We start from the raw sequence: 15270 nt of genomic DNA, 5'->3' as shown, positions 1-15270 counted from the left end.
TTTCCAATGACTCACAACAACATACAATTAGTAAGTTGCTGAGGGAAGATGGAGAAAATAGGACTAGCAGATCAGCTAGGTGTGTGTGTGTGTGTGTGTGTGTGTGTGTGTGTGCCTGTTGCTGTGTTGGTCTTGAAGCTAGGAGAAACTCTTAAGTTTCATGTTGGGTTTGGATATTGGATCAGTATCCACACCCTATTTTAAGGAGTAAGATTTTTCAAGGCTGACCCAACAACCTGCAAATTGTTTCTGAACTTTGTTTCTGTATTCCAAGTTGAGAGCTATCCTAAAATATTAGTCAACAGTTTGAGGCATGGTTATGGAACGAAAAGCTGTGGTGATTCTTTCTAAGAAACTGAAACCAGGAGAGAGCTCTGCTTGGTGGCTTGGTCACAGGAAGAAAGAAGGCATCGATGCTATCTTATCATGAGAGGAAGCCACAACTAGATCAGGTCAAGCACCGGAAAAGAAAATGGCAAAGGCACCAGCCCAGTGTGGAGATGGTGGCTATGGCAGCTCTGACAAGGCGTGAGCCGTCTGCATAAACACCATGGACCTCAGGTCCAGGGTTTGAACAAAATGAACTTTGTTTTGCTATCTTAGTAAATAATGAAGAACTAACAGTTACACTATCATACATCCAACATCAGCATTAGTCAAACATTGTGTTAGCAAAGGAAAATACTATACATTAAGAAAACCCCTGAGAACATGATAAAGTGTAAACTCATTTTATATAATGGTATTTATTATTTAAAAGCTCAGAATTAATAAATATCAGTTCATGTTTTCTCCTTACCAGAATGAGTTTCTTTTCATAGTGAAGGAATTTTTTGTAGTTACTATTCACCCACCATCCTCCATGTGCCTGAATGTGTGTGTATGCATATAGCTATTTGAGAATTTAAAAACCAAACAGCAATAAATATTTAAGCTTTTTCATTTTATTTAGAGTGATATTTGCTTCATGCATGGTAAGTACTATTTTCAAAAAGGTCACATACTGAAATTATAAATTATATAAGTTGACTGTAATTCATTAATTCTATTTGAGGATTGGCAAAAGTACAGCATTCATATTCTCATGCAAGTTAAAAACAGAAAGTACAGATTGCTAAACAGAACTGTAGTCTAGCTGGATGACATTTGCTTTTATATCTGTCAGTTAAAACTTTAGAAACAGCTTTAGAGTCAGGTGACTGGTCCATATGCTTTCTTTGTCTTTTGAAATTTTGATGACAGGAGTAATATTTTTGCAAATATTTTAACTTGAAGAATTAAAATTTCTCATTAAATGTACATTATTATCTTTCATGTTATAAGTCAAGGCATATTTCCACCCATGGAAGTTGATTGAGCTTCATGAATTGATAAATTTGTTTAATGAATGAATCATTAATGCAGTTGACCATAAAAGACAGGCATTAGTAAGTGACTGTATTTCCAACTTGAGATATGAAAAAGCTAGCTTTACAGTGCTGGCATAGAAGGAAGAAGAGTAAAGTCAGAGGGAGAAGTCATCTGTCACTCTCTCCATGGATGTGTGTCATTAGCATAGGACTGGTGAACACAGATTGGTTTCACGTGACTTGAGGATGCCTAGGACTGGCGTGTAGGGGAAAATACATGGGGAACAGAGCTACCGGGGGCTAATCTACTAGAAATCATCAGTTTTTGCTTTGTCTAATACATAGTAAGAAATATGCTGAGGTATTGAAGGAAGAAAGAGAAATGAACTGGATATAATGCTTGGCTTCTGTCCTGGCTAGTTTTGTCTCAACTTGACACAAGTTAGAGTATTCAGAAGTCTTCTGAAAGGAGGGAACCTTAATCATGGAAAAGATGCCTCCATATGGTTCAGTGGTAGGGAATTTTCTTAATGAGTGGTTGATGGAGAGGTCTCAACCCATTGTGAGTGGAGCCATCTCTGGGATGGTGGCCCTGGGTTCTATAAAAAGGCAGGCTGTGGTGGTGTGAACAGGTTTGGTTCCCATAGATTCATGTCTTTGAATGCTTGGCTATAGGGAGTGGCACTATTAGGAGGTGTGGCCTTATTGGAGGAGGTATGGCCTTGTTAGAGGAAGTGTGTCACTGTGTAGGCAGGTTTTGAGGTCTCCTTTGCTTAGGCTCCACTCAGTATGGAATCTAGTCTCCTCCAGGCTACCTGCGGAAGACAGTCTCTTCCTGGCTGCCTTCAGATCAGGATGTAGAACTCTCAGCTCCTTCAACATGCTGCCAAGCTTCCTGCCATGATGGTAATAGACTAAACCTCTGAAACTGTAAGCCAGCCCCAACTAAATATTTGCCTTTATAAGAGTTGCCTTGGTCATGATGTCTCTTCCCAGGAATGGAAACCTGAACTAAGACATAGGCCGAACTAGCCATGAGGAGCAGGCCTCTTCGTCAGCTCCTGCCTCCAGGTTCCTGTCCTGTTTGAGTTCCTATCCTGACTTTCTTCAAAAAATGAACAGTGCTGTGGAAGTGTAAGCCACAGACATCCTTTCATGCCCAATTTGCTTTGGTCATTGTACCTCATGACAACAGTAGTAATCTTAACTAGGCCAACTTACAATGAGTAAAAACATTCAGAAAATATTAGTTTATGTTTTCCTCTAGTAAATGTATATAAAAGAAAAAAGAAGATACTGAATTCACTGAGCTCAAGATTGAGTAGAGGCAGAAATAAGGAGTCCAGTAGAAGGTGCCAGCAACATGCTATCTTAAGGAAACTGAGATCGTTTCAGTCACAACAGGGACAGGTCACAAACAGGCAACACCTATCACAGAAGTGACCAGTAAGAATCTAGGAGACATTTATGAACTTAAGGTTCTCAGCTTTTGTTATCAAATTCAAGTTTATACACATTTCGGCTTCCTTGTGTCCTTTATACCTTCTTGGGGAAAATATAAGAGTGGATTGTATCATAATTTTAACTGTCCACTTGAAATCAATCTTAAATCACCTAAAGTGAGACTCTCAACAAAAGATTTTCTAGATAAAGATGACCTGTGGACATGCCAGTGAGGGACTTTTTTCTTAATTGTATTAGCTGATCTGCGAAGAGCCGTTCTCAATATTGGCAGCAATGTTTCATGGGCTGGGCCCTGAATTATGTAAGAGTGAAAAAGTCAAGTTGAGGAAGCATTTATTTCCCTTTTCTTGATTGTAGATGTGATGTGTCTGACAGCTTTATGTCCCTGCTTTGATGGACTCTAACCTGGGATTGTGAATTTAGATAAGCTTTCTCTTTAGCTGCTTTTTGTCTGGGTATTTTAATCCCAGCAACAGAAACAAAATTAGAATAGAGTCAGAATTAAGAGATCCTAAGCCTTTTCTCTCTGTTGGTTACAATGGCCTTAGGACTCCGTTTAGCTAACTCAACTTTAGAACAACTTTCTGGCTGGCATCAGATCCCTGACATTCCTTGAAATTCCCAACTGAAAAGTATCACTTCTCTGAGATGCAAGTATTCTTCTAGTCTTTTGATGGCATCAAAATATAGTTAAATACTCCTGGAGAATATGAATTCCCCTCTCTCTCTCTCTCTCTCTCTCTCTCTCTCTCTCTCTCTCTCTCTGTCTCTCTCTCTTTCTCTCTCCAGAAAGAGAAGACACCTATATCTTAATGACAATGCAGTCTCAATTTAGTAAAATGTCAAGCAGTAAATACAGCGGCTGAGTCACAGTGACTAATACCTCTCTCCCCACATGGCAATGCTTTTCCACAGCTCATCCAAATGCTCAGGAATTCCTGTTCTTATCTCAGTGTACTTGAGTTTCATCTCTCTCCTTTCTGCAATAGCATTTCATAAAGTCTTCTGTGTGTATTTAACTCTACTCAGCACAATTTTCTTTGACAATAGATATTATTTAGCCAAAAACGTTTAATTGTTAAATCATACCAAATTACTTTTAGCAAATTACTTTTTTTCTTCTTGTTGTAATTAAGGAAAATGGAGGCTAGCAAAAGTGATTGAGTCATTTTATGGAGAAAAGCTATTTCCATGAAAGAAGAAATTGAGAGATACAGTTGCAGAAATAAAGACTAAGAGTGATTATATGGTCTAGAGTAAAAGTGGATTAGTGTGTGTGTGTGTGTGTATGTGGTGTTTTCATAAACATCTATGAAACTATAAGACAAAGGATACTCTACTTCCAGGGAAAGTGATGTCTAATTCTAAACCCTATGGTTCATAACTAGACCAAACTACCCCTCACAGGTAATATGCTAAAAGTGATAAAACCCTAGGAATAGGGCTCAATGAAAGAAGTAGGCCTGTGGGGCCGTGCCATTAGGGATATCTTGGTACTGTTTTCATCTCTTTCCATTTCCCAGGCCAGGTGAAGGAAACAGCTCTTCTCTACCACAAGCAAGACACTGTTGTTCAAACATGGTCCAAAAATGTAGTAGTGTAAGACTATTTCTGAGTGCTTGTGAGAAAAACCCAAGAAACTAAGCCAAGAATCTTGTGATGTCACTTTTTTTCAAAACACAGACGTGATCTTGGAATGTGTTTTCTTGCTTCTCCCAAGTACAGTAGATAGGAGTGAGTTTACCTCAGATTATCTATTGCATGCCTCTATGGAAAAACATGTTTTTTGTGACATGTAGCTTGCCCATCACATGCAGCTTGTTGGCCAGGTATGACTTGCTTACTTGTAGGGGTAGTCACTGTGATGCATGCTTCACTATGTGACCCTACATAACCCTCAGAGTTTAATTTGTCTGATGCTCTGAATAAAGTTGGCTATTGCATGAGACATTAGTCTGCCTCATTTATCAGCTCCATTCTCTCAGGACCTCCAGCCTCCAGAGTAGTAATCCAGTGGCACCTGGAGGAGGAACCTGAAGTTGGCAATGAGATAAGAGAGAAGGGGTGAATGACAACAATGGGAAAATCCAGGGAAGACTTTGCCTTATCTTAAGCTTGTACAATGTTTATTTTTAACTGTTTTATTTATTTACATTCCAAATGTTCACCCCCTTCCTGGTCCCTGCCTCCAAGAGTTCTCCACACAATCCACCCTCCCCTTTGCCTCTGAGAGGGAATTCCCCACCTCTCCCCATGCCCCTTCCCTCTCCTTCCTCCTCATCCCCCTTCTCTGGAACATCAGGTCTCTACAGAATTAGGCATAATCTTCTCTCACTGAGACCAGACAAGGCAGTCCTCTGCTGCATATGTGCAGGGGGTGGGGAAGTAGGGGTGGGGAGTGGCACAGTTCAGCCATGTATGCTCTTCGGTTGGTGGCTTACTTAGTCTTATCAGCTACTTATCAGCTCCCCATGGGAGCTCCCATGGGGTTAGCTGATACTCTTGGTCTTCCTATGGGGATGCTATCCCCTTCAGCTCCTTCAGTCCTTCTCCTTACTCTTCCATAGGGGTCCTGACCTTGGTCCAATGGTTGGCTTTAAGTATCTGCATCTGTCTCAGTCAGCTGCTGGTAGAGCCTCTTAGAGGACAGCCATGGTAGGTTCCTGTCTGCAAGTCCAACATGGCATCGATAATAGTGTTGGACCAGTTACTGGACAGCCTTTCCTTCAATCTCTGTTCCATTTTTGTCCCTGTATTTATTTTAGACAGGAACAATTCTGGGTCAAAAATTTGAAGGTAGGTTGGTGACTCCATTCTTCCACTGGGGTCCCTGTCTATCTACTGGAGGTGATTTCTTCAGGTTCCATCTCTCCACTGTTGGGCATTTCAGCTAAGGTCATCCCCATTAAGTATTGGGAGCCTCTCACTTCCCAGGTCTCTGAGACTTTCTAGAAGTCTCCCTTGCCTCTCACACCCTCAGCTGCATATTTACATTCATTCTCCTGACCCTCTGGGCTTTTCTCCTGTCTCCCCCTATAAATAATCCTGCTCCCCTTTTCCCCCTCCCTCCCCTCTGCCACTCCATCCCTCCCTCCCTCTGCCTCCCATGACTATAAGGAGGAACACAAGCACTGAAATCATAGCTATTAGATTGCTTGCAAGTTGTTTGTGATTATAATTCTTGGGTCCTAGAAGAAAAGAACTTTAGATGATGCATGGGTTAGAGTGTGAAAGTATTGAAAAGGCACATAAGGGGAAAGATCACTTTTCAAGTTTGGGTTACTTGGCCATTAATTTAGACCGTTATCAAAACACTTAGAGAAGATAAGGAGGATATTAATCATGAGGAAGAGATGAATCATTTTTGAATGAATATAAACTGGCTAATCAAGAATTAAAATTGATGAAAGAAGCAAAAAGCAGACTTTACCCATTCAGGCAAAATCAAAAGTAAAAATAGAACCACAAACAGGTCTGCCTGTTACCGGTGCCTCAGGTCCTTACTGGACTCTCCTTCAAATGTGTCCTCCATTGCCTGAAAATGACCCTAAAGCATGTGGTGAGGAATTTGATAATCAATTTAATCTTGAATTCTCTCCACTTCCTGATGAGAATGTAGGAGAGTCAATGAAAACGCGTAGTTTACAGCCTAGGCAAGCTAGAGCATGTGTCTCAATGCCTCTTCATTCTCAGGAGGTATACTTGGTACTTCAGTGCAACTTCAGCAACATCAAAATGTTTACCTAATTATGCACTGATCAATCTACTTAAAACTCTAGAAGGAAAGACAGCTTGGATGGTTATTGCATATTATCTCCAGAACTACAGCTACAGAATCCAGACTAAAAGAAGCATTTGTGTGTTATGTAGATTCCTCACATAAAGGCTGGGAGCGTTAATGCCCCACTCTTGACTTTCCTGAAATATGGTTCTGAAGACGGCCCTGCTGCATGGACTACCAGCTCTGCTTGACGCCAGAATAACGTTCAATAATGCGTGTTCTCAATTTTTCTTGAGTTCTCTTCTCCTCCTCCTTCCTCCTTTTTTCTCCAGGGACTTTTACACACTTACACCTCCCCCTAAAATATTGCCATTGCAATTTATTCTAGATTCTTTTTCAGAGAACTGGGCTTAGAGGGAAACAGACAATGTCAACAACAATACATTAATTAGATAAAATTCTGTTGAGAGATGCAAAGTGGAATTACAGTTCCCCATACCTCAGTCTCTCTCCTCACATGTTCAGGATGGGTTCATCAGTAATAACAGAAAGTATGATGCAATTCTTTCACGAGAACAGCAGGACTGAAAAGAAAAAGGTAAGTCCTCAACCCACTTGTGGGAAGCAAATAAAACAATCTAAGAAGCCATTAGAGGATATAGACATGAAAATAAAACACAGGTATATTAGTTGACATGTATGTTTGGAGAATGGATGACAGAATATGAAAAATGAAGGGCTGTTTTGTCTTAGCAAATGAGTTTTTAATTTAGAATTTTGATGAAAACAAAATCTACCGACTGCTTTTAAGTAAGCTAATTTTCATTTTCATTAGCATGGACTTTGGTGTGGTATCGTTTGAGATTCAATGGGTTCTGTTTTTCTATTTCTTTTGAGTAATTGAATTGACACCAAGTGTGTATGTGATTCTATAGGGTAAAAGGTGAAGCCAAAGACTTCTCGGCAGCGCTGGGATTCTACGTTTATTCCACTAGGTGTCAGCAGAGCACCGCTCGCAATATCTTGAGGAGCCTTTAGTCACTGCTTGTTTGTGGTAAACAGCTTTTACTTATCTCCTGAATGATGATGTATGAAACTGAAACTCGACAATGCAATTAACTTGTGCATTGCAATAATCGTTCTCTGCCTAATTCTTAAAAACCATTCCGATTAGAGTCAGCCGTATAGTTTGGGTGCTGAGCCGCGCGGAGGGAACTGGAAAAGAAACCGACCTCCCAAAGCTCAGGAAAGACAGTAGTGCAAGCACTTCCTGCTTCTGAGCTCAGGGTTTTCAGTCGGTGGCTTTTCTCTTCTGGAGGTTATGAAAAACATTTGAACTATGGGAAGATCAAACGTATAACATTTCCTCTTTCAGTTGTTTCGTTTATAAATGTGCTCTAAAGGACTTGAGCTGTAATTGAGTAGCTTCACGCCGTGAGGAATGATACTTCTCAGAGGGACAATTGGAAGCTAGGTATTTTTAACCATTTCCTCCCTGACTCCTAAAGCAGCATCATTTGTGTTAGCTTTGTATTGGCTTGGCCCTGACTTATCTGAATATAACCTTCCTCTTACATCAAGTACAGAAGATGCCTGCAGCCAGTGTCTAGATGTGGGAAACCTCTTCTGTCTCCTTCATGTGTCGGAGCTCTTTTGTTTAGCTTAGAGTACTACTTTTGTTGTTTTGTTTTGTTTTGTAACAGGGTCTCACTATGTACCTCTGGCTGGCCTTCAATTCACTCTGTCTCTCAAGTGCTGAGATTAAACATATGTATCACCATGTCCATATCTTATTATATTTTAAATGAACAAACAAACAAACAAACAAACGTGCCTAAGCATTTTTTCAAATAACAGGACACAAAATTCATTAAAATGTACAGTTTTGGACATTTGCTTTTAATGTAGTCAATATTTTATTAAGTTTTGAAATGTAAGATATTCTGATATTTCAGGAGGTATTTTAAACTTATTAATGATTGTTAGGTATGTGTTTGCAATTTTTCTTTTAAATTTTCTTAAAATTGTGGGGAAATTCTACTCTACCGTGCTATATTTTTACAGTAAAGATTATTTTTTTAGTACGAATAAACCCGCAATAGTAATGTCATAAAAGTCAATATTTTTTATTTTTTATTTTATTTTTGTTTATTCACATTACATGCTGCTCACTGACTCTGTCCTAGTCAACCCCTACCACAATTCTTTCTCCATCCCCTGTTCCTTTCTTCTTTGAGCAAGTGGAGACCCTCCTGAGTATTCCCCTACCCTGGTACATCTCTGCTAGGTGCATCCTCTCCCACTAGACCAGGCAGCCTAGCTAGAAGAATATGCCCCATGCACAGACAGCAGCTTTTAGGATAGCACCTTCTGGGGAGGTTCAGGACCCACATGAAGACCAAGATACACACCTGCTACATATATGTGGGAGGCCTAGGTTCAGCCCATGTATGCTCTTTGGTAGGTGGTTCAGTATCTGAGAACTCCAAGGGTCCAAGTTAGACTCTATTGGTCTTCCTGTGGAGTTCCTAACCCCTTCAAGATCTGCAATCCTTCTTTCTATTCTTCCATAAGAATCCTCAAACTCCATCCACTGTTTGGCTGTGGGTATCTGCATCTGTCTGAGTCAGCTGCTGAGTGGAGCCTCTCAGAGGACAGCCATGCTAGATTCTTGTCTGCAAGTATAACAGAGTATCATTAATAGTGTCAGAGACTGATGCTTGCTCATATATGGGTCTCAAGTTTGGTCAGTTATTGATGGGTAATTTCCTCAGTCTCTGTTCCTTCCCCTTTGCCTACATTTCTTGTATATAGGATAGATTTTGGGTTGAATGTTTTGTGAGTAAGTTGGTGTCTCTGTTGCTCTACTGAGGTTGCTGTCTGGCTACAGGAGGTGGCCTCTTCAGATTCCATATCCCCAGTGCTGTGAATTACAAGTAAGGTCACCCTACTGATTCTTGGACACTTCCCTTATCCCAGGTATCTGTCTTGTCCTGGAGATGCCCCTTCCTCCCCAGCCCCTTCAGTTGCAGATTTCTGTGGGATTGTGTAAGGGTATCCTGGTTCTTGGTTGGTAATGGGCCTGGAACCCTGAGACTCCAAGGGAGAAATGGCAGGCGTTTGGCCACGTTCCCAGAACCCAGAGTACACACACTCAGTCTCGTCTCCATAGACCTACATTGTTCAGTCACGTAGGCCATTACAGCCCCTCCCAAAGTGCACAGGTAGAGGGCATGATCATAGCCCTCAGGCTTTAGGGATTTACATACTAATGAAGGCCAGAGGGTGGAGCAAATTAAGCTTTCCTCCCCAGACCCTCCCCTTTCTCCCTCCCTAGTTAACTCAGGACTGCCCTGAGTTTCAGGGGGTTACGTCCAAATCCATTCACCATCAGCCATTAAAATAAACCTTTCTGGAACCAAAGACTTCCTCGTGTCATTGGGGTCTGCCATTGACAAAGCCCCCAGCCTCTGGAACCTTAGACTTTCTCCTGTATGTGGGATCCGCTGTGTGGACCCCCCCCCCCAACACACACACCTCCACCACTGCGGCTATTTTCCCACAGATTTCCATTAATTTTCATGGCCATCTGGCCATCTCTCCTGTCCCTCCCCACACCTGATCCTGAACTCCTCATTCTCCTCCCCATCCCCTCTCCACCATCTCCTTCCTTACCTCTGCCTCTTAAAACTATTTTAATCTCCCTTCTGAGTGAGATTCAAGCTTCCTTGATAGGGCCTTCCTTCTTGTCTAGCTCTTTGGGTCTGTGGAATGTACCATGAATATTCTGTATTTTATGAAAAGCCGATATTTAATACAGAGAAACCAACTCAAATTATCATAGTATGGAGATGTTAAAGTATTTCATAGGTTAGAGAAAACATACAGAGACATGTTTAGCAAGCCAGTATGTCTACATGCCCTTTCCTTTTGAAATAATAATCTTAGTAAATTTATACTGACTACCTTTTATGAGAAAGAACTCTATGACAGAGAATATATATACACACTATGTAAAAACATCTAAAATAGGAGTAGGTTTATGTTTATCTCTGTTAATTATGATTAAAACAGTACAAAGAACATAATTAATGTGCAACAAATATTTGCTAAAATGATGTATCAAAGGCCCCTGAAAAGTGTCATCCAAATGCTCATGAGACTTGATTTCTTTTTTTTATTCCTTTTTTAAAAATTGGATATCAGCTTCTTCCAGCTTTTCTCTAATTCAACCACAGGAGTCAGCAGCTTCTGTCCATTGGTTGGGTGCAAATATCTGCATCTGACTCTTTCAGATGCTTGTTGGGTTTTTTGGAGGGCAGTCATTATAGGCCCCTTTTTGTGAGCGTCCCACCTCCCCTTGAGCTGGATCTCACTTTGGGCATGTCACTGGACCTTCTTTTCCTCAGGTTCCTCTCCATTTCCATCCCTGCAGTTCTTTCAGACAGGAACAAATAAGGGTCAAAGTTTTGACTGTGGGATGGCAACCCCCTCCCTCACTTGATGTCCTGTGTTTCTGCTGGAGATGGACTCACTCTATAAGTTCCCTCTCTCCAATGTAGGGAATTTCATCTAAGGCCTCTCCCTTTGAGTCCTGAGAGTCTCTCACCTCCCAGGTCTCTGGTACATTCTGGAGAGTACCCCCACCTCCTATCTCCCAAAGTTGCATGTTTCCATTCTTTCTTCTGGCCCTCAGGGATTTCAGTCCTTTTCCCCCCACTCAGTACCAGATCATTTTCCCCTCTCTGCCCCCATCCCCCTTTTTCCACTAGGTTCCTCCCTCCTCCCTTGTGGTTGCTTGCTTCTCCTTTCCAAGTGGGACTGAGGCATCCTCACTTGGGCCCTTCAGGTTGTTGATCTTTTTGAGCTCTGTGGGCTGTATCTTATGTATTCAGCACTTTTTTTTTTTTTTGGCTAATATCCACTTATTAGTGAGTATACACCATGCATGTCCTTTTGGTTCTGAGTTACCTTGCTAAGGATAATATTTTCTAGTTCCATCCATTTGCCTGAAAAACTCAGGATGTCCTTGTTCTTAATAGCTGAGTAGTATTCCATTGTGTAAATGACCCACATTTTCTGTATCTCTTCTGTCATGGGACATTTGGGTTATTTCCAGCTTCTGACTATCACAAACAAGGCTGCTATGAACATAGTGAAACACGTTCTCCTGTGGCATGGTGGGGCATCTTTTGGGTATATCCCCAAGAGTGGTATTGCTGGGTCTTCAGGTAGATCTATTTCTAATTTTCTGAGGAACCTCTAGGTTTATTTCCAGAGTGGTTGTACCAGTTTACAATCCCACCAGCAATGGAGGATTTCTCCACATCTCCTCCAACATGCGTTGTTGCTTGAGGTTTTGATCTTAGCCATTTTGATTGGTATAAAGTGGAATCTCAGGGTCGTTTTAACTTGCATTTCTTGATCACTAAGGACTTTGAACATTTCTTAGCCATTCGAGATTCTTCTGTTGTAACTTCTCGGTTTAGTTCTATACCCCATTTTTTTGATTGGATTGTTTGGTTTTTTGGTGGTTAGCTTCATGAGTTCTTTATATATTTTGGATATTAGCTTTCTAGTGGATGTGGGGTTAGTGAAGATTTTTTCTGAATCTGTAGGTTACTGATTTGTATTATTGGTTATGTCAGTTGCTTTACAGAAGCTTTCCAGTTTCATGAGGTCCCATTTATCAATTCTTGATCTTAGAGCATGAGCCATTGGAGTTTTGTTTAGGACATTTCCCCCTGTGCCAATGAGTTCAAGACTCTTTCACACTTTCTTTTCTATTAGACTCAGTATATCTGGTTTTATGTTGAGGTCCTGATCCACTTGGACTTGAGCCTTGTGCAAGGTGACAAATATGGGTCTATTTTCATTTTCCTACATATTGTCAGCCAGTTAGACAAGTACCATTTATTGAAGATGCTTTCTTTTTTTCATTGTATATTCTTGGTGTCTTTGTCAAAGATCAAGGGCCCTTAAGTGTGTGGTTTTATTTCTGGGTCTTCAATTCTAGTCCATTGATCAATGTGTCTGTCTTTGTACCAGTATCATGGAGTTTTCATCACCACTGCTCTGTAATAAAGCTTGAGGTCAGGGTTGGTGATTCCCCAGCCATTCTTTTATTGTTAAATATTGTTTTCACTATTCTGGGTTTTTTGTCTTTCCAGATGAATTTGAGAATTGCTCTTTCCATGTCTTTGAAGAATTGTGTTGGAATTTTGATGGGAATTGCACTGAATCTGTAGCTTGCCTTTTGTAGGATGGCTATTTTTACTATGTCAGTTCTGCCAATCCACGAGCATGGGAGACTTGATTTCTTATGGGAGCAGAAATTGGAAAAATCAAGAGAAACATTTGGCACTTTCTAATTTAGAGACCTTGGTGGTAAATTTTATAATCAGTTAGGACTTCAAGAAGAGGTACAAATTTGGCAGGAAAGAGTTTGGATTTGGGGATTTTGAAGCGGCATAGAGACTGATATGTGTACTTTCTGAGAGGAGCTGGTGGTCAACATGAGAATTTAGTAGGAAAGTTTGAGATGAAAATGGCAATTGTGTTTTGAATGAAAATGAAAATAGGCTCATATGGAGTGGCATTATTTGAAAGGATTAGAACATGTGGCCTTGTTGGAGTGTTGCTACTAGAGGTAAGCTTTGACTTTCTAGAAGCTCAAGCCAGACCCAGTAGCTCACTCTCTCTGCCTGCTACCTGAGGATCCAGATGTAGAACTCTTGGCTCGTTCTTAAGTATCAAGTCTGCCAGTGCAGTGCCATGCTTCCTACCATGACTATAGTAGACTACATCTGTAAGCTGCCTTCAATTAAATGTTTTCCTTTATAAGAGTTGTTGTGGCCATGGTGTCTCTTCACAGCAGTAGAGATGCTAAGACAGCAATTGAAGTGGATGAAATGACTGGGTGCTGCTTACCCCCACTTAAATTGTAGTAGGTGATTCTAAATACAGTCAACTTGACAATAAGGTTTGGACGTCATAATCCAAGAGTTTATTCAACAAGGAGGGGAAAAGGATAGAAGCAGAAATATTGCAAAAGAACATTTTAGAAATGAAATGAAAGGTCTTAGAAAACAGATTCAAGAGAAAGAAGTGAAGCAGTAGCTCTGAATAATGTGCTTCAAGAGAAGCAGAATGATCACCAGCATCTTATTCCACAGAGAAATCTAATCTTATGAGATAGATACATGAACGGATTTTTAGGAAGCCATTGGAGATACAAACATGAGCAGGTTCTGTGATGTCATGGAAACAACCAAGGACCAAGTAGAGCTGAGGAATTGAAGACAGGGAATACAAATTGTGTATTATAAATTGATGAGATTCTGAGTATTGAAAGAAAGGGAGCAGAGGAAGAAAGTGGTTCAAACTGGGATTAAATGGTTTAGTGGATCAGCAGTCTTCATACATACACATATGCATTTCTGAGGTCCAGAAAGATTTTTACCAAGTGCACAGGCTTCAGTAACATAAAAAGATTAAGCATTAGCTCCTCAACCTCCACACACACCTTTTCCTAATACTAATCAGTGTGAGAACTAAAGTTAGAAAACTTTTTATTTTTCTCCCATACTTTGATTTGCAATCACAGTTCTATCATTTGATGAAGCAGAACTAGATGTCACATTTGTTACAGTTTGGGTCTTAAACTCTTGAAAGCTCAGGAGCTACAAGCTATGTTCCCAGATCATGGAAGACCCTGTTTATAGCAGGTAGACTCTTAGAAGGTGGAATCTAGTGGAGGAAAGTAGAGTCCCTCTGGGGAAATTGGGACCTCAGCATCTCTTACATCCTTTGATGCTTTATAAACATCATGAGGTGATGAAGAGTGTTGTTTCATGATGTGTTATACACAATGATGTCATACCTTACCATAGGACCAAACAATTTATGGACCCAAGTCTCTGGAACTATAAGTCAAATAAATTGTTTCTCATATTATTCAAACTCTGGTATTTGATCATAGTGATTCAAAACTGCCCAACATACTATACTCCAGGGACAACAATTTAAAAAAAACTCTAATGATTATAATAAATACCTTCCAAATTTGCAAAAATATATCTTTAAAATAAACTTTTAAAACTGAAAATAAATTCTTCTCTCATACAATACATCCCAACCCACAGTTTACCCCTGATCTACTACTACTAGCTACCTCCATCTTCCTGCTCCCCTAGATCAGCTTGTGGCCCTTGTTTTCTCCTCAGAAATGAGCAGGTCTCCAAGAGATGACACCTAGAGAGGACAGAACAAGATACAACAGGACAAGGCAGAAGCCTTAATATTGAGGTTGGACAAGGCAACCAAATAGGAAGAAAAGAGTCTCAAGGGCAGGCAAAAAGGTCAGAGATAAACCTACTCCTACTCTTAGGACTCTGATAAGAATATCAGGTTAATAGCTACAACATATATACACACAGTTCCTGGTGCAGACCCATGTGTGCCTTGTACTTGCTGTTTTAGTGTCTGTGAGCCCACCTGAGTCTGGCATAGTAGATTTGGTGGGCCATGTTTTCCTGGTGTTCTATGTCCTCTCCTATAACCTTTTCTCCCCCTCTTCCATGAGATTTCCAGATCTCTATGGGGAGAGACCCAATGGAGTCATCCAATTTAGACTGTCTCTCTCCACATAATGTCTGGCTATGTGTCTCTGCACCTGCTCCCATCTGCTGCTGGAGGAAGCTTCCCTTTCTAAAGTAAAGTTATCTGTTAATCCAC

The sequence above is a fragment of the Grammomys surdaster genome, unplaced genomic scaffold (assembly GCF_004785775.1).
Source record: "Grammomys surdaster isolate TR1022 unplaced genomic scaffold, NIH_TR_1.0 136, whole genome shotgun sequence".
NCBI lineage: Eukaryota > Metazoa > Chordata > Mammalia > Rodentia > Muridae > Grammomys > Grammomys surdaster.
The sequence above is the reverse complement of the archived record's forward strand: the minus strand, read 5'-3'. Positions refer to the sequence as shown.